Source organism: Pseudopodoces humilis, chromosome 15 (genome assembly GCF_049639895.1).
Source record: "Pseudopodoces humilis isolate 2021_Gansu_Grassland_sample_001 chromosome 15, ASM4963989v1, whole genome shotgun sequence".
NCBI lineage: Eukaryota > Metazoa > Chordata > Aves > Passeriformes > Paridae > Pseudopodoces > Pseudopodoces humilis.
Genome location: NC_142214.1, coordinates 1,711,981 through 1,730,940, shown reverse-complemented (window position 1 = coordinate 1,730,940; position 18,960 = coordinate 1,711,981). Strand labels below are relative to the sequence as shown.

The following is an 18,960-nucleotide window of genomic DNA, read 5'->3' as shown; positions in this document are numbered from 1 at the left end:
TGGTTTTACATTCTAATTTCCACTCTCCACGGTGCCCTGTGGGTTCATCCAGCCAGGCACAAGCTTCTTCACCAGACAAACCTGATATCCTGCTGGGGTTTGGAATCTGCCACACCTGATGTGAAGCACTGCTGGTCCAGCATGGGGAGAGGATGCTCACCTAGCTGGATTCAATTGTGGATCAGTCACTGCCAGAATTCCTCCAGTTCCTCATTCTGTGCAATGCACACTGTCACTGGAACCTTGTGGTTCCCTGGCAACTATAAAATACATTGGTAATATCCCTGCAGGATTTCTAGTCAATCATGATTTCAGTCCTTTCAAACTCATTTTAAACTAACTTTTTGGTTAGCTTAATCCTTCCTCCTGTTTGTGTACTTAATCAATTATTGGCAGCTGGCTGAACATTTTTGGGAAGCAAAGTTTTTAACCTTAGTTCTCTGTAGACACTCAGAGCAGTGTCTCTGAAGAAATCAAAAATATCAGTGAGAAATAAAACCACACAAGAAATCAAAAATATCAGTGAGAAATAAAACCACAGAAGGGACCTACTCCATCTTTCACAGAAATCTGGAATCAAACTGAATTAAAGGTGAATACTGAAATTACCTCACAAACACCACCTCCCTTTATGTGGTTTTTCCTCGGGTAACTCCTACATGGAGAACAGGAAGAGCAAATCCAGTTTTATTACTGAGAAAAAAACAGTGATTGCAAATACTAAAGGAAGATGATAAAATCCAGCTTTAAATTGGTTAAATTGAGCTGGCCCCAAGATGTTTTCATTCTGGGGGTTTGGGGATTTGTTGCTGTTGCTTTGGTCAGTGGTTATTTTTGTTTTGGTTTTCCTACACTCTCCACAAAAAAAGTGTGTGTGACTAGTACAATCTGCCTTGTGGCTCTTAAAATTAAATTATCACAAACATGCACATATAATGGTTGAATATTAAGAAATACTGGGAAAGAACATACTAAATTTGGAGCAAGATCATTCCTTTAAAGGGAATTTCTTGAATAAGAGGAATTGATGGTATCTAGAACCACTAGAAGGCAGCCCAGTTATTTTTTTTTGGAGCTGGTATTTTTCCTCACAACTAAACCTCTGCTGTGGAAGAATCTCAGCCAGAAAATAGTTTATGGGAAAAGGAAGTCAATTGGTTTTGTGAGCTACAAAGGTCAAAATACTTCTGTGAAATATTCCCTTTGGAAAGCTTGGAAGCAACCTTTCCTCCAAAATTTTATGGCAGCTGGCAAAGCAGGAAGACATATGTTTTTTTGTATTGCCCAAATAAAAGTGACTGATCTGACTTAATAACATTGATTCTCTCAAGATGCAAAAAAGAATTTCCAGCAATTTTATGCAGCTCTTAATATTCATTAGCAATATCTGCTTTTAGATGGGCAATATTTAACCTAAACATCTGTTTGAGGATTTACAAGATACGCTTCCAAATTTATTAGATTTCATGGAAAGTATTTTTCAGTCCATTGAGAATGATTAACTGAAGCTTTTAAGGCTATAGAAATAAAAGCAAGCACTAAGGTCTAATAAAAGTCATGCTTGTAATTATCTGATTCATAAACCAGACAAGTTCAGCTACTTATATTTTGAAATAAAAACCAAGAAAACATTTCAGGGTTTTCTTTTCTGTACAATTTTAAAACCAGGGAAGAGACCACCCTATAGTCTGAAAATAGAATAGTAAATTCATTTTAGCAGATAAAATAATAACCAAAAAAAAGCCTAAATAAATAACAGACAAGAACCTAGTAGAAATTATTACTAAAAACCCAAACAGCTTCCAGAATAGGTAAGACACCATAATTCTTCATGCAAAAACCAGGCTGAGAGAGTGGGGTTGCTCAGGCTGGAGAAGAGAATGTCCAAGGAAATCTTGGAGTGCCTTAAGGGGATTAAAGGGAGGGACTTCCTACACAGACACATCGTGACAGGATGGGGACAGTGACTTTAAACTGAGAAAGGGCAGGTTTAGATCAGAGATGAGAAGGAAATTCACTCTGAGCACAGGCCATGGCACAGGGGCCCAGAGCATCCCTGGATCCCTGCAAGTGTCCCAGGCCAGGCTGGATGGGGCTGGGAGCTCCTGGGACAGGGGAAGGTGTCCCTGCCATGGCAGGGGAGTGGGACAGGATCACCTTTAACATCCCTTCCAACCCCTTTAACCTTTAACATCCCCTTCCAACACAACCCATTCTGTGAATTTAGGGCAAAAGGAAGAAACAAGAAAACCTAAAATTAACTGGGAATCTTTTAAGAGCGAGTCCAACAAATCCCACCCAGATTCTCTATAAAGTAGCTGGAATCTCCAGATCTTTGCACATCCCCACTGTCCCTCCTTGCTGTGGGCAGCAGCTGAGGAGCAGCACAATGCCAGCCCCAGCAGTGAGGCTGCTTTGGGGGAGCTTTCACTGCTGGCACTGAACAGTGTGCCCATGGGAGGCTCAGAGGGCACTGCCATGCAGGGTGGAAAGGTGCTCAGGAACTCATCTCTATCACACTTCTGTCTGCAATCACCTTTACTCCTTGCTGAGCACAGGCCAGGCTTGCAGAGTCCCAAGAAAAGGCTCTGAGCAGATATTTTAACCAATACTTTCAGGCTCCCTGTCAATATTCACAGAAAGCACTAACATTTCGTGCACATGAAGGCTGCCTGGCTTAAAATATACAGTAAACAGGAACTGGGATGTTATTAATCTTCAAAAATAGAAGCTGTTAGACAGCCATGCTATTTGTGCTCCTCATACAGACTGCCCCACTTTCTCCCTGCTCTATAGAATCACTCTAATACAGTATTCTTATTTCCATACTTAAGTACACAATTCTTTTTTCCCTCCCAGGGAGTTTTTTCTACTTCTTTAATATCATCCAGCTGTCTAACACTGGGATACTCTCCTCAAAACGAGGCAGCACGACAACAAAGACCCCCAAAGTTATACAAGGGAGATAACACTGCCATGAAAATCAGGTTTTGGCCAGCTCATCCTAACCGAAGTGTCATCTCCCTTTCCTTGGCAGCAGGCTCAGTCCTGAGCACACACACTGCAACGTGAATGGGAAGATTTGGATTGTGTTGCACTCCAACAATTCCTTAGAAATGCTCCAGGTAACCACAAGCAAGTCCAGCAGAATTCCCACAGAAGTTCCATAATAGGAAATAAAAGCTTCCCTCCACAATGGAATTGTTGGGTCACCACCAGCCACTGATTGTCCTTCTACCTCAGAGGAACACAGCAAATGATCCTTTTCTTCTCCTCTTCATTAAAAGAACTTTTCCTCAGTATTATATCGCTCCTAGATAAAGTCAAATTGCAGGGGTTTGCTTGGTTTTACTTTACCCAATACATCTAAACAATAAACTGATTAATAATAATAGATCATAACTATAATAGATCTATTATTATCAATAGATAATAATAGATCATGCTAGGTTTTTTTTTCCAAATGCAAACTACTGCAGCTGACTGTATTTCCATGCCAGCAGAAATTCCATCTTTCCTTGCTGAAGCCTCCCAGAGCTCCCTGGAAGCCCCCACGACTTGCAGATGTACCATTAGAGACTTTGAGGGCAGTGCTGGTCAGCCCAGCTTTAGATCCCACCCACCCCAGGGACTTCACCAGATGAGTTTTGGAATGTCCTGCTGTGCTTTGTGTTCTGTACAGATCCCCCAACCAACCAATTCTGGGCTTTGCTTCTCAAATTACTCCAACAACCACACAGGGGAGAGTTTAGAGCCAAGCCAAGAGACAGACAAGGGATAATGATAGAACAAAAGGATAAAAGGGAACTACTGAGGAAAATCGAGACAAAATAGAGTGATCTGACCCACATGATAATGTGATAGCTGAAGTATAAAATTCTTAAGAAAAATTCCCCAGGACAGGAAGGCAGTTGAGGCTGCTGGTCTTTGAATTGCAATGTGCCAAGACAGCTCTTTAATCTCTCAGCCTATCTATAGTAACATTCTGCAGTTCTACAGAGCTAAGCTATTTTTTACTTTCCTCTCACTGTTCTTCCCATGCTCTCTAATGCTAATGTGTAAAGTGATGAATAGACTTTCAGCAAAAATCCAGTTTTTCGGTAATTCTCATTCCCTGCCTGCCCTTTCTGGGGATCTCAGGAAGGTTTTTCAGTGCAGGGTCAAAGACTCTGCACCATCCTGCCCCCTATCCCTGGAGTCCCCCAAAAGCAGAGCAAAGCACAAGAATGATTTCAGCTGCATCTTCACACAGCCCAACTGCAGCCAATGTTTTGTGCCTGAACAGATGCTTTCCCAGCCTCAACAAAAACTGTGTTAGAAAATGCAGTGTGTTGTGGAAACGGGTGTATTCACTCATTAAATCTTGCATTAAGTGCTATTTAATGCAGGTAACCAGGCAAGAGTGACACTGAACTGGAAAAACCTTGTATAACCACAGTGAAAGGAAATTACTGTGCTAAAAATTTGCCCAAATAGAAGGAAAAAGAGTCTTGAAATTACCTGATACTACTAAATTTGTGCAGTGACTCTTTCACTTACTAGAACTGATCTGGCCACTATAATTCCTATTTTCTGGCCCTTCCCTGTGAACACAATTTCAGCTCCAGTCCCCATGGTCTTTAGTTCTTTTATATCATTTCACTGTTCTTTGGTATTAAATTCTGCACATTTCTGTGAAAGCCCAGGAGATCCCCAATCCTGCAGGATTTCAGCAGGCTGCATTTACACTGGAGTACCAAACAGAAGAGTTGCAGTCCCTAAAGCTGTAAAATTGGCATTTTCCTTACAGGCACATCTCACACTTATTTGGAGCTACAAAGTCCCGCTCCAAACCATGCAGTTCTAAGTAAAGAAATAATCACAAAATTATTTTGTCCTATTATATCTTCCCTCTCCTCTGCAGGCCTTTATTCAAAATGAAAGCAAAACCAGGTCTCAATATTAAGTACCAAGTGCACTTTGAGAAACTTTAGTAACCAAATCTGTCAGAGAGAAGACGTATCATTATATACAAAATTACACAGCTCATCGCTCATTTGTAGACTCAAAATAGAAGGGAGGAGTGGGAATTTCCATCACCTAAGTCACTTCAAAGCAGTCCCCAGCATCATTTTCCAACTCAAACTAAGTCATACCTCCAATAAAATTACAATATGACTTATTCTTTGCCTCAGCAGCGACACAAACATCAGTTAAAATCCATTGCCAGCAGCCAATGCTTTTTTCAGGCTGGAAAGCATTTAGAATTCACATGCCTACATTACCCTTTCCTTCTATTCATCGTTGTCCTATTTCCAAGATCTTATTTCCACAAATATCTTCATGCACCTTGTTCACTTCCCCCCCATTCCCATCTTCCTTACTGATGGCACATCTAGGAATTCATGCATAGAGCTTGTCATCCAGATGATGACAGATTCATTTCTTCAAAAATAAACATAATAACTCTGCCTTCTAAGGTTATTACTTGTATTGGTTCTTATTTCAAAGCAAATAGGGAGAAAAAGGGGAAGGCAAAGAAAATCCACCATAGTGCTGGTGGGAACTGTAGCAGTAAAATGTGCCCAGAACAAAGCAAATGGAGACAGGAGGATATTTAAAGGGGTACCTGTGCAAGTATTTATTAAAACATTAACCTTTCTTGAGAGGATCACTGGGAGAAGGGAATGTGTTTCCTATACATGGCCTTAAAGATCAAGCTTAGGAAAAGGAATCTTTATCATGAAAAGCTGCAGGGAGTTTAAAACATATCCACACAAAAGAATTTATAACCAGGTAATTCCTCCATATAAACAGTTCTGATAAAGCAAGTTATCTTCAGTTCATCAACTACTAATCCTTGTGTCTCATGGGCTGGCTTTCTTAAAATGAAAATTGGATAGAATTCCCTGCTGAGAAATGAATCCATATCCACTGAACACCATCCTTTTGTATGAATTTAAATCATCAAGCATACTAATTTTTGAATTGCATGTCCTAACTACAGAAGTTATTTGTTTCCTCAGAGAGCACACGCCTATATATTCAGTGTGATACATTTCCTGTTTCTCACACAACACTTATTTACACCCCAGAAACTGTTTAAATGATTATGCTTTTCCTTCTTTTCCATCTCCGTATCGACAATGAATACTGAACTGTAAAATCACCTTTTGGGACCTTAATCTGTTGCCAAGGATACTGGGGATATAATTATGATTTTATTGTAGACTAACTGAAAGACTTCTCTTTGTTGAAAGTGCAGTTCAGCCTCATCCAGTGTTAATTGCAGCTCCACACCCCCTTTCATCCTGCTTTTGTGGAGCGCTAGGAAAATTACACACCAACACTCCTGAGACTCCCATTCTGGGTCTGTTCCATGCTCTGGGAACCTGCAGCACAAAGGCTCAGAACGACTTGCGCTGAAGGTCAGAACTTGCACTGGAAATCAAATCAAGTGCCAGGCTGATGGGGGCTGATGAGGTGCACACACCCCTGGCCAAATCTGCTGCACTGCCTTGGGTGTGCCCAGGAATCCAGCTGGAATCTCCCTGTGCTATCCATGGCTTCAGCAGACAAACCCCACACCTCGCAGGTGCTGGCATTGCTGGGACCTCCCTGGCCAGAGCTGCCATGATTAGCTGAATTTACACTGCAAAGAGCACAGAACTTGCAGGAAAGCTGAGCCAATTGATTGTTACAATTGTAATGATAAAACAATTATATGGAGACTCCATAATGGAGGGGGTGTGAGGTGGTCCCCTTGTTTGTTTGGGGGGTTGTCCTTAGTTTTTAATAATTTCCCAATATTTAATATTTATATTAGATTCCCCTTCCTACAGCTCTGAAGCTTAGTACAAGTCCTATGGACTCATTCTTATACTTAAAATATTTAAAGACATTGATATTTAAAACTCCTGTGGATCCCACTCTAAAACAAAAGAACTAAAATGAGAAGGGGGAGACCTAATTTAAAAAGAAGGAAAAAACCACACATTTAGCAAAATGTAATTCAACCCAAAGGCATCCATCAAAAAGATAAAAACCACCATACAAGGGAAGGGGGAAAAAAAAACCATATTAAAGGGCTAAAACCATCTTGGAGAATTTCAAACACATATTTGCAACTCAGAGCCTAAATTTCCTGCAGGACTTGTCAGTGCCAGCTGCAGGAGCCTCCTGCAGCTCCAGGACTCCCTCTGTCCCATTCCCTCCCTGTGCATCCTGGATTTGGATCCAGCCTGCCTGAAGGTGGATTATGGAATAGCTCTAAGCTCTCAAGAGCTGCCTCCAAAAATGCTCCTCAGTCAACTCAGCTTTCCATGTTTTCCATGCTGAACAAGAGTAATGTGAACCCCTAAAAAATCAGTAATTTCAGATAACTTCCACACATATTAACCAAGCCTTTACAAGTATTTATCAAATTTTTTAAGCATATCACTGTTGAAACTGAGCCATTTTCTCTTTCATGCCGTGAAAATTTAAGATGCCATCAATGCAGCACCCTCACCTAAGAACAAAAACAATACCACCTAGCCTATTAATTTTGGCCAAAAAGAAACACATCAAAAAACCAAAACACCTTCAATGCACTCTCATTTTGATTTCTGTTTCCAAATATTTAATTGTTTGCTCTTTGTACTGAGAATATTTGGTGTTAGCACGGCTGGTAGACATGAAGTGGCTTAAAATATTTGTGTATTTCCTTTTTCCCAAAACAAGCAGAGGTCACTTTGGCATAAAGCTGTTTTGTGATGTAGGTAAGTGATTTAATTTGCCCTGTGTAAGACACTGCAATAACAAACCCTTTCCTCCCTCCTAAGCACAGACTGGGTTTTTTTTTTTTAAAAAATTAAAATAAATATAAAATTCGTTGTTCTTTTCGCAATAGAATTTCCTCTCCGTGTGGCCGGTAGAGGGAAGCATCACATTCCCAAATGTGCCACGGGACTTGCCGGGATCAGCAGCAGAGTCTGAGCTTCCCATGGTTAAACTCGAGTAAAGAACTTGCCCAGGATGTTCCCTCAAGCTCCGAGGACACCAAAGATGCCACAAACCCCAAGTGGAGGGGATGGAAAGCCCAAAGCTGCTGGATTCTCACCAGATGATGTCTGAAGTACAGCACCTGAGAAAGGATCCACCTTTAGGCACCGTCTGAGAGCTGAATTTTGGCATGAACGCTCTATTCACACCCAGGGTTTGGTTGGTGTTTATTTCTGCTTTTCTTTAGATGTTATAAAGGGTCACAGTGGTAATTACAAGCATTTGATGAAGCAAACCCCTAACTATTCCATACTTTCCTGTTCTCATCTGAATTTTAGTCCAAGTTGAAGGTACATAAATTCCTTTCAAATTAATTTAAGCAGGGAAATCTGCTTAGAAACCACATGAGGAACTATTAGAATGAGCCCTTAACAAAACACTTGTTTTCCAAAACCACACCTGATATTTCACAGTGAAAGACACACCATTGTCATGGCTTTGAGATTTGTGGAAATCCTTTCTGTTCCCAGCATATTGATTTTTGGCTCCTTCACAAAGCCAAGCCTTGAAGGGAGGCCCTCACACAAAGAAAAAAATAAAAACCAAAACAGATTTCAGCAGTAAAAACTTCTTGCTAATCCATCATGACTTCAAATTTTTGGTTTGTATTCATTCCCCTAATTAACACAAGTATCCTCTGCAGCATCTTGTTTGGGAACACTGGAAAAAGCTGTAACAATTTCAGCAATAATCTTTCTTCTCATCAACCTACTCGCCTGTTTCAGTTCTTTTCCTTTCAAATCCAGCACTTGGAACAGAGCAACCACTGCAGCACCCTCCTTTAGCAGGGCTCAAAGGGGACACCAAGCCAGCTGCAATTTTCTCTAACTTTATTTCTGCCCATCTTCACCCATCACACAGGTGACTCCTTCTTTCTAACTTCTTTATTACTCTGCTAATAGACAGTCTCCAAGCAGCCCCCGTGGGGTCACAGCTCGCTGCAAAGCTGCAATAACCAGACCTGGATCACTCTTCAGTGACATTACAGCTGTAAATGTAATTCTGCTTTGGGCTGGGACAGGCTTCCTCTGCTGAGCACGGCCTCTCAAAGCTCAGATTGCTCCTGGTATATGTGGAAGTTTAATTGGTTATTAATTGCTCCCTGTATTAGTTGAGATTTTGGAATGCTTTGTCCCGGTGACCTCTCCTCCCACAGTTATTGCTGCCAGCCCACAGTCACTTGTTAACTTATATCAGACAGAAAGAAAAAACTGACTTTAAATTAATTAAGCCCCAGCCTTCAAGATGAAGAATTTGTTGCTAGTTTATAAATTGTATATCTGAGCTAATTTCACAAGTATTCTTCAGAAAACTTTCATTAGCAGAGCTCACACAAGGCAGAGAGAGCCCTGATGAAGGGGGGATTTAGTCCTTCCAGTGCTTTCTCTGACACTGCTCAAACACGAGACCAGACTCTTCCCCCCATAAAAATCAGTCACTGGCTCGCAGTATTTTCAACAATTACAATTTCCAGCTGTGCACAATCATAAATCTATTTTTATATAGACTGTACAGCTTTATAACATCTTCCATGAATTATTTTTGCAGCTTTTTCCTCCAGTTACACACTCATGGATGTCCTCATACAATGCCTGGCTTCCTGTCCCATCATCACTTCCTATCTGACAAAGCTCCAGAGGGCATAAATCACAATGCAACCCATGAATCAGTGCTAGCACCAATGTCCTCTCTGCACACTCAGGAAACAGTGGCGTGGTTTGATGTTCCTTCCATCCACAGCACAACACCAGGACTTGCAGAAATACAGGAATTATTCATGTGGGAATACACACATCAAATCATCTCAGTTGTAATAGAATTTTATATTCCTGGAAAGTTTAGACACTTGCATTATCTGGATTTTAAAACTGTGGAAGACTCAGGGTTGGATATGAAATGATGATAAAATACCTGATTTTCTGTAAAATTCCAAATCCATGCTGTTGTCTGCAGTTCTGTGCTACAGAGGGCTCAGCTGCCTTGCAGGAACACTGACTTCTCACACAAGTGAGTCTGCTTTTAGGGTAAAGTTCATTCACCTTTAGCTTTTACCATGGCCATGACACGTCCCCGTGGCAGGACCAGAGCATTTCCATACCCAGCACTCACTGTCACCCCAAGAACCAGCATTTGTGGGGTCTCACATTAAACCACCTCTGCTTTCCAGGACTCTGATGCACTCCAGTTGCAGAAGAAACTGCCTAAGCACAGATCAAGACCTTTATTTTATCCCTAGGCACTACAAAACAAAGAATGAAGGGGAATTCTGGAATAGCACAATGGGGGGGACTAAAGATGAGAAACTCAGCAGATCCAGTTCTGGTTTTAAGTTAGGCCTGAACGGCCTTGCTTCTGCTCCCTGCCTAAATCAGAAATTCAAATACAGCAACAGCACTACACGGTGGCAGAGTTTGTCAAGGACTTAAAATGCAAAGCAAGAGGAACAGCATGAAGGGAAATTCAGCTGGTGACTAGAAAACTGTCTGCCTCTGTCACCTAGAAAAGCTCTGTCTCCGCATGCTCTGTGCTTCCAGCTGATTTCAGCATGGCAGAAACATTCTTCTTACCATTTTCAAAACCTCCAACTTAGGAAGATGCAGAAACTGGGCTGTTGTTTTGTACTGGGAAAGGTCAAAACCTGAATTTCCTCAACAGCAATCCATGTTCTCTGTGTACAGGATAAATCCATGCAGGTAAATCAGAACATATCCTGCCCTTCAGAACAAAGATGCTGTGGTTACCCACAGGTACCTCCCCTTCTGAGATCCACAGCCTCTTCAAAATTCCATGCCCAGCCCACAGGTTAATGGCAGATTTTAACTGCAATGACTTGGTGCTCTCCAGGTGTCAGAGATCATTTGTAGAAAGCTTTTATTGCAGTCTCAGCTCCATCTTCTGTTACCTCGTTGACTTTTCAAACACCTAAAGATGCAATACTGTCCTGTGCTATTAATTTGTGTCTTGTTTCTATTATGGTTTCAGGAAAAAAAAAACAAACCAAACTTTATCGCTTAATGACATTATGCCACTATTACTGCAAGCATTTGGTGCTTTGCAGCATCATTATGAAAAGGCAAGTTCATTTCAAATTGTTTCACAGAATTACCAGTGTACAGTGGTGGTGACCCATTTCCCTTTAATGATTATTTCCAGAGCAACAAGGAACAACATTAAATACAACTAAAAAGTCTGACATGAAACAAAGCTGAGTGGAAATAATTAGCAAAGACTCAGCTATGAATTGGTTTTCTTCTGGCTAAAATTAAAATAATAGTGCTGTAGCCTCTAACTCTTGTGAAATGTCCAGGTAACTTTAGAGACAAAGCAAGCTGAAGGTGGTGGAAAGCTTTGGTTTGCTTTTCAGAGCCTATGTAAAAAGGTTCATAAGAGAGAACCAGAGAAAACAGTTCTTGGTTTACTGAGAGAAAACTAATTGTACGTAGAAAACCTGCTTCAGAGAGCAGCAGGGAGAATGATGAAGATCAGATCACCTCCATCACTCAGTGTGACATGTTCCCACTGCTTATTTACTGTTCCACAAGTCACTTGGCAGGGAAAACAAAGTTATCTTTAATTATTTAAAGAGCACCAATACAAGCAGATGACAGAGGACAGTTCAAGCCTTCCCCAGCTCACGTTACAAATGCAGTGCAGATTCTGACAAAGAAGGCTCTGATATTAACCTGGAGGCTTTCTTCACCAAGTTTCTGAACTACCCATGCTATACATACTTGATCTCTTTCTTCCATGCCCATTTCATCACAGCTTCCCCCAGAGATGTCAAAAGCCAGATTTTAAGACCTCTTTGAAGATAGGTGGTAGCACAGAGGAGAGCTCCATGGTACATTCTGTGCTGAAACAGCAGAGATTTATCCCTTATACACCAGGGAAACTGGGTGGGAAAGAGGCAAGCCCCTCATCTGCTGGAATGATCTCAGAGTTTACACCTTAGATATGAGAATTTGAGCAAAACACTTAGAGAATTCAGGCTTCATAAACTCCTCTGTTCATCATAATTATTATTCTTTTACAGCCTTAGTTTTGTTTTTATTTTTTTGATCTTTCGTAACACCTAAAGCATGAACTATTTCATCTCCATTTATATTTGAGTATCCATAATCCCAGTTTGGAGAAGTCAAGGCAAGCTGTGCAACATTTTCTAAGCATTGTAGCAACCACCTGCAACCTTACAAATCCAAATAAACACTTCAAGTGTGTGCAGATTAGATTGCTAAAACACAACTTAATTTTCACAAACACCTTTGGCTGGAAGCTTTCTGCCTACTCATATTCCATTCAAGCTTAAATGCATTAAAAGAGGGCCCTTATTTTTGGAAGAGGCTAAAATTTGCTCAGACATATGGAATGGAAGATATATGACTCAAACCAGGAAACAAAACCCCTTATCTAGCGACCCAGATCTATTAACAGGTGGGATATCCCATGGCTATCACCAACATCTCAGTTATTTACTTGTTGCACTTATTTGTAATATAAATAATTCTGTGCAGTTAAGTACTCAGCTTCACAGTATCTCATAATCTTGTTGTACTTACACGGAGTAAGTATCCATTACCACTTGGAACACTCATTTAGCTGCTCAACTGACTGCTTAATGAGGTCTGGAAAGGAAAAGCCTTATCTGCAAAAAGCCAGTGTAGAAAGAAGAGTGTATGCAGTCCTTTCTCCAAAGCAAAGGATTTGTTCATACAATGTCAAAAGGAATTAGATTAAGGAGAGCATTCAGAAAAACAGAAATGAAAGAAAAGATGAAATACATATATGCAGTGTTTTCTAATAACAAAAGCAATGTTTTTTCCCATTCATTGAATACTCTCTTGTTAGAATTTTGTCTATATAAATACCATCAGGCTTTCAGAATTTCTCCTAGGTGCTAGGCCTGCTGCCTCACCCCCACCAAATAAATCCTTTAAAAATTCCATGCAGCAACAGGTCTAGTACAGCTCCCTGTAACAGCTTTTTCCTGGAGTGCTTAATAGTGACTCAGTCTGCTCTGTGTTCCAGCTCCAGAAATGCAGTGGGACATCATCAGCTGCATTCCCTCAGGTTTTAATTAATATACAAGTCATCATTGCATGTTTAAAGGATCCTGTCAGTCAGTGCTGAGAATTTCCCTTTCACTCAGCGCTCATGTGGAGCTCCCAAAGCCAAAACAAAACCCTTACAGCCAACAGCTTAAAACCAGAGCCACCAGCTCAGAATGCCCAGAAGGGATCAAGCAGAACTCAGACATTTCCATTGAGATTTTACAGAGTGTTTCCCACCTCGGATCTGCAGCATGACTCAAAGCCCACAGCCACAAGTATTTGCTACCACAGAAACCAAAGTTTAAGAAGTGTTCCATGAACTTTTGTTTGTCTGTCAATGGGAACACATTGTTTTAAGCAGACTTTGAGTAATTTCAATGCTTTAAATTAAATTTATGCTTGTTTTGCTGCTCAAGAGCTCACATTTTCAAAAGCTGTAATTTGTCTATATTTACTTTTTCATTAAAACAAAAACATCTTCCCTGGTCATGCAGCAAACCGAGCACTTGAGACAGCATTACTCAAAGATCTGGTATGCAGCAATCCTTACATCTGCAGGAAGATCACTGGCACTACTGAAAGCTTCCTTTCAGTCCTGTACATGCACAAGGAAAAGCAGAACAGTTGGTGAAATCCCATTATTTGACACTCCAGCAGCCCAAATGAGCCAGCCCTTTGCTCAGGGAGCAGCTCCAGAGCTGGCACACGAGCTCTGCTGGCCTTGGTGAGCAGCAGCCCCCAAAGGAAATGTGACAAAAAGCTGTTTCCTGCTCACTGTGGCCACATTATTCATCAGTAACTAACAACAGCTCCAGTTTGTCCACACTTAGTAACACATACTGATATACCCCACCAAGAAAAAAAACACCAAACCCAAAGAAACCCAGGAAAACATATGTAAAATCCATATGCTTTCTCTTCCTATAAATACTTATTCACATAGGTCTATCCTGTGTTTATGACACTTGTCAGTCAAGTTATTTTTTTCCCCAATATACCAAATTTCTCTGCCCTTCCGGTGACGTTATCACCATCAATGAATGGGTGTGACAGTCGGTGTGAAGTCTCCAAATCGATGCTGCCATTCCACAAGAGAACTGGTCTCATGAAAGACAGAATAAGGAGAATTTCCTGATGAAATGGGGAAAGGTAGGAACAGCTATAATCCAGAAAGCTCTGAGGCAGTAGGAGTGAACTGCAGCCAGTTTTTAAAGAGAAGGGCTGGGTGAGAAGCCCACATATTCCCAGGATCCCTGACTTCCAAGATGAGGTTTTCCCATCCTTCTGTCATCCCTCACATTCCAGCACTGTTGCCAAAGCTGTGCAGCTGCTGGGAGGTGGAACAGCTCTAAAGGGCAGAGCAGAGCCCCACGGTGACCCAGCACAGCCCCACTGCTGCAGGACCACCAGCTTCCACCTCGCCCTGGAAAATCACAAATAGCAAAAGCAACAAACAGCTCAGTCACGTCAGGCAGGTGCAAACCCCGAGATAAAACCACCTCTGAAACAGGGTAACAATAGGAGGCTGAAAGATTTCTCGTTATCAGTTATGAATCAGATTAATTTTGGTTTATTCAGGGCTGCTGGCTGGGGAGAACAGGAAAAATGAGCACCAGAACATAGCCCAGAAGTGGCAGCGCCGCTGCAAGAAGCCAAAATCCACAAGCACTGAGCTTTTCCTTCCAAGGGCCTCTGCCCTGTAAACTGCTCACAGCTCCATGGCTGAGCACATTCCTGCAATGCACTGCTACCACGAGCCTCCTGATCCAGTCCTTTATCACTATAATAAATAATTCCAACCTCTTTTTGGTGTTTCAGGTTGTTCTCATTTGTACAAAGCATGCTGAATAGAAAGTTCAGGCAAATTTAAGGTAGAGACAGGCAGAAATAATACTCTGTGCAGCTGAATACCACTTGTGGTCACCAGTGAAAGGTTAATTAATACAAGAACTACCTACTTTGGAATCACACTAACTTCCAAAGAAGACAACATACAAACACGATACAGCTGCTTCTGAAGACATTTCTACAGCAAAGAAAAATAAAAAAACTAAAGATGCTATAAATGCTAACTACCTAGACTGCTTCTTTCTTCAAAATGATTCTACAAGCAGAAAGATTTAACATTTTTAATAATTAAAGAATGTTTTAAAAGCATGTATTTCATTTCAAGCAATACAGTTTTTGCATATATATATTTTTAAGCCATCTTTTTTATGCAAAGAAGGAACTGCCACCATAGGAAGGCATTATAGGCAGCTGTTAATGCTTTTGATGTATTTCATTTTACAGAATCCAACTTCTCTCCTCCTTTGTTCAGCTTTCACAACAGGATACTTGATTTTGAAAAAGCAGCACTAAAATTCTCACGCTTGTGTCACTAAACCCAGATTAACAATCTTGGCTGCTGTGCATCACTTTAACACCTCATTAGCTTCGGCTCATATCAGCCCAGGAGCCAATGCTAAATAACGCAGTTATTGAACACCTCTGATAAGCCATTGTGTTTCCTTGAGTTAATTAGTAAATTAACACGCAGAAAGCGGCAGCAGAAGGCACTGAGCTGTCCAGTCACAGAAGGAACCGGTTCTGGGGGGATCAGATGTGTGAAAAACGAGGTTTACATAATTTTTATAGAATTTAAAAGTTTAATAAAAAAGACAGGAGATAAAAAATAAAATCAAGTATACAGATACGGCAGGGTGTCTCTGCATTCAGCCAAGAGAGCACACCTTACTGACAAAGGATTGTCCCTTAAAAACAGAACCCTACTACATATCCATAAATTCTCACACATATTCATACATTCTTCTTAGGATCTTCGGTGTTCTTCTGTTTAGTTTTCTCTTGCCCCCTTCCCAATAGATCAATTTTCTTAGACCTATCAAGATTTAGATTACCTGATACCAGAAATGCAATAAATTCTGGCCCCAGAGTTCTGGTCACTGCTGTCTTCATCTGGATAAGATAGTTTACTAATGCAGGGGTTCTCCAGCTGTATTTTTTTTTCAGTCTTTGGGTTATACAAACAAAAGCAGTTTTTATTTTAATACTATGCCATAGCCTAACATGTATTACACCACTATTTCTAAGTTTCATCAATAACAGAAATAAAGGAAACTGTATTAATACAACAAAATTTCCCATTCTTATACAGATAACATTCATTTTAATATTTGCCAAAAGCCACCAATGTAGTATGTATCCATAACAGGATGGATGGAACCAGGGCAGCCACACAGCCCAAGCTTCAGGCACTGGTCAGGAACAAGCAGAAATCATTTCCCCATCTCAGTGAGTGCCCAGCTGCTTGCACAGACTGCCCTGATCCACCAAGCTCAGGTGATAACAAGCTCCTTATTATGCCAGCTTCATAGGAAAATATTTATACAGAAATGAGTGTAAGCATTGGTCACAATTTAGCAATCACATTTAAGCAATTCTAACAAGCTGCTGGCAAACAGCTCCTTTTGTATTTTATAGATCATAGTAAGAAAAAAGAAACTTTACTGGACAGGTGATACACAAAGAGCTGGAAGTTTTTTCCCAAGTTATTGTTGTTGGGAAGAAACAATGAATATTAATATTATCCACCCCTTTATTTACTAATACAATTTTACAACACATTTTTCCCACCTAAAAACCTGCAACAGCCAAAGTCTTTCAAAAGTGCTGTAAAAATTATACACTTCCAGTTTTGTGTGTTACTGTGTTTATCCAGTAAGTTGTCCTTGACTGCTGATGTGTATGGAAATGATGGTTTTGAATACTTGACAGCTTAATTACTAATCAACAATGGCTGTAACAATGTAGATCTGCAAGTTTGCTGTGTGTTATGCTCCAGAACAATTACATGATGCAGTTGTGGGGCTCTTCAAGTCCCTTACAAACATAACCTCGCTACAGCGAGCACTGCAAAATGTTTCCTGGAATGGGGAGAAGGAGCAAGATCCAAATTGTTATTTGTTCACATAAGGAACATGGCAGAGAGCCAATAAAGTTTCCACTGATATGCAGAATTATCTGCTGGAGCTCTGACTCATAAGCAGCTCGCTGCTATATTTAGCAGCAGAGGAATGTTTACTTGATTACCTCTCCTGTAACAATAAATAAGATTTTACAAAAATCTGTGGAATGCACTGTTAAGGATTTCAGGGAGTGTGACACAATGAATGCAAAGCTGACCCTCAAATTAACCAAAGAACCTGTTATAAAACTTAAAATAACATCTCAGTTGTTAGAAATTTGGAGCTGCTCACAATTATGTCATCTCCCTTTTCTAAACATTCATAGGGCCAAAACATTTTTTACTCCAGTCTGTCAGCCATGAACAAGTGCCCATGTAATTGCATTAAGGGATTTGGTGACATCACTTCAATCCCAAACACTCCTCAAAGCCAGGACCTGAGCCCTACAGCCTGGATTTACCACATTTTCTAGCCAAAAGCAAATTGAGATAAGATTCTTTAAAACAAGTTAATCAGTCCTGAGCCCCATCACCCTTTCAGCTCAGACAAAGGGAATTCTGGGCACTGCTCTGCATCACCACTTTTTCTGCCTTCTCCTGTTGGAGCACACTGCAGCCAGGGCTTACTTCAGCAGCTGCCAATTAGAAATAAATATAGTGTTGTATTGCTAGGAAAAAAATCAAAACCACCGTGGTTTACACAGAAAAAGCCATGATGTTCTAGAAGCCACCTACAGAATAAGCTTTAAGTAGATCCTTAGCTATGGATACTGGCTTGGGACAGGCATTTGGTTATTAAGGAAAGAATAAATAGGTTTGTTAAAGCACAGATTGGCTTTGAAAAATATTCAAATAGCAATTTAACAGGTTAACTGCGGTTAATCAGATTACACTAAGATTAAATTAGTAAAGCACAAGGGATAAAACAAGAAATTTAAGTCATACCAACACCGTAGAATGTTATGAATTACTTAAAAATCTTAAAAAAATAAGCATTTTACAGCTATGCTGGGTTCATTAAAAAGGGGGAAGAACATAACTAACAAAACCACAAATGGCCTTTTGAACTCATAGGATGACTTAAAGACATCAGTTTATTTAAAATATTACATTAAGATGCAAAAAGGACCAGAAATAAACAAAAACATTCCTCTGTATGTCAACTGATTGGTCTAAAAGTAATTAAATCCAGGAAAGCTCTTCTGCTGCCATAAAAGCACTGGATGTTGATATTTCCCATCCAAGTCAGACAAAAGCCATCTCTCTGTAGAATTACAAATACAGGCTCTATGTAATTACAAATATAATTACAAAAACAGGGCTGCTAAAATACAGCCTCCATCACCGCCTGGGGCACTTCTCGGGCACCTTCAGCTTCCAAGAGACACCGTAAAACATGAAATGCCAGCAGCTTTGGAACACAAAGCAGTAAGTTAGAAGCATAACTTGGGTTTAAGAAGTTATTTCATTAAGGACAGCACTAATAAAATACCTGTAAAATCCTTGCTGGCCACGCAAGCCAACACCCAGTAGATAAAAATGAGTTTCCCTGGTTGGAGCATTATGATTTCTACATGGATAACTTTCATTAAGTCTCTCCTATTTTCACTCAGAATTTTTCATTAACGTTTTGCCCTTTTTTAATCCTTAAACCAGCAAAAAGCCAAGCTCAGGCTGTGCCTTTTCCCCTCCCCTGGCTGTGGTTTGCAGCATCCTCAGAGCTGTTGCTCACAATGGGGCAATTTCCTGCAGCCAGCTCTGGGCAGGGAGCGCAGCCCCTGAGCTGGGAAGGGGCTTCTGCCTCCTCTTCCTCTCCAATCTCCCCTCCTGAATCACTGCAGGAATTTGGGAGAGCACACGGCAGCTCAAAGAGCTCAGCTAAAATCAGCTGCTTTTTTAAATCAGGTAAATTTTACCTCTGAT

General features: G+C 40.6%; 1 long non-coding RNA gene across 1 annotated transcript in view; it reads right to left on the bottom strand.

Moving 5' to 3' along the window:
- The window catches only part of LOC148183051 (uncharacterized), a 43,961-nt gene that overhangs the window by 24,730 nt on the left and 271 nt on the right, over window positions 1-18,960 (bottom strand). The window lies entirely within an intron of this gene.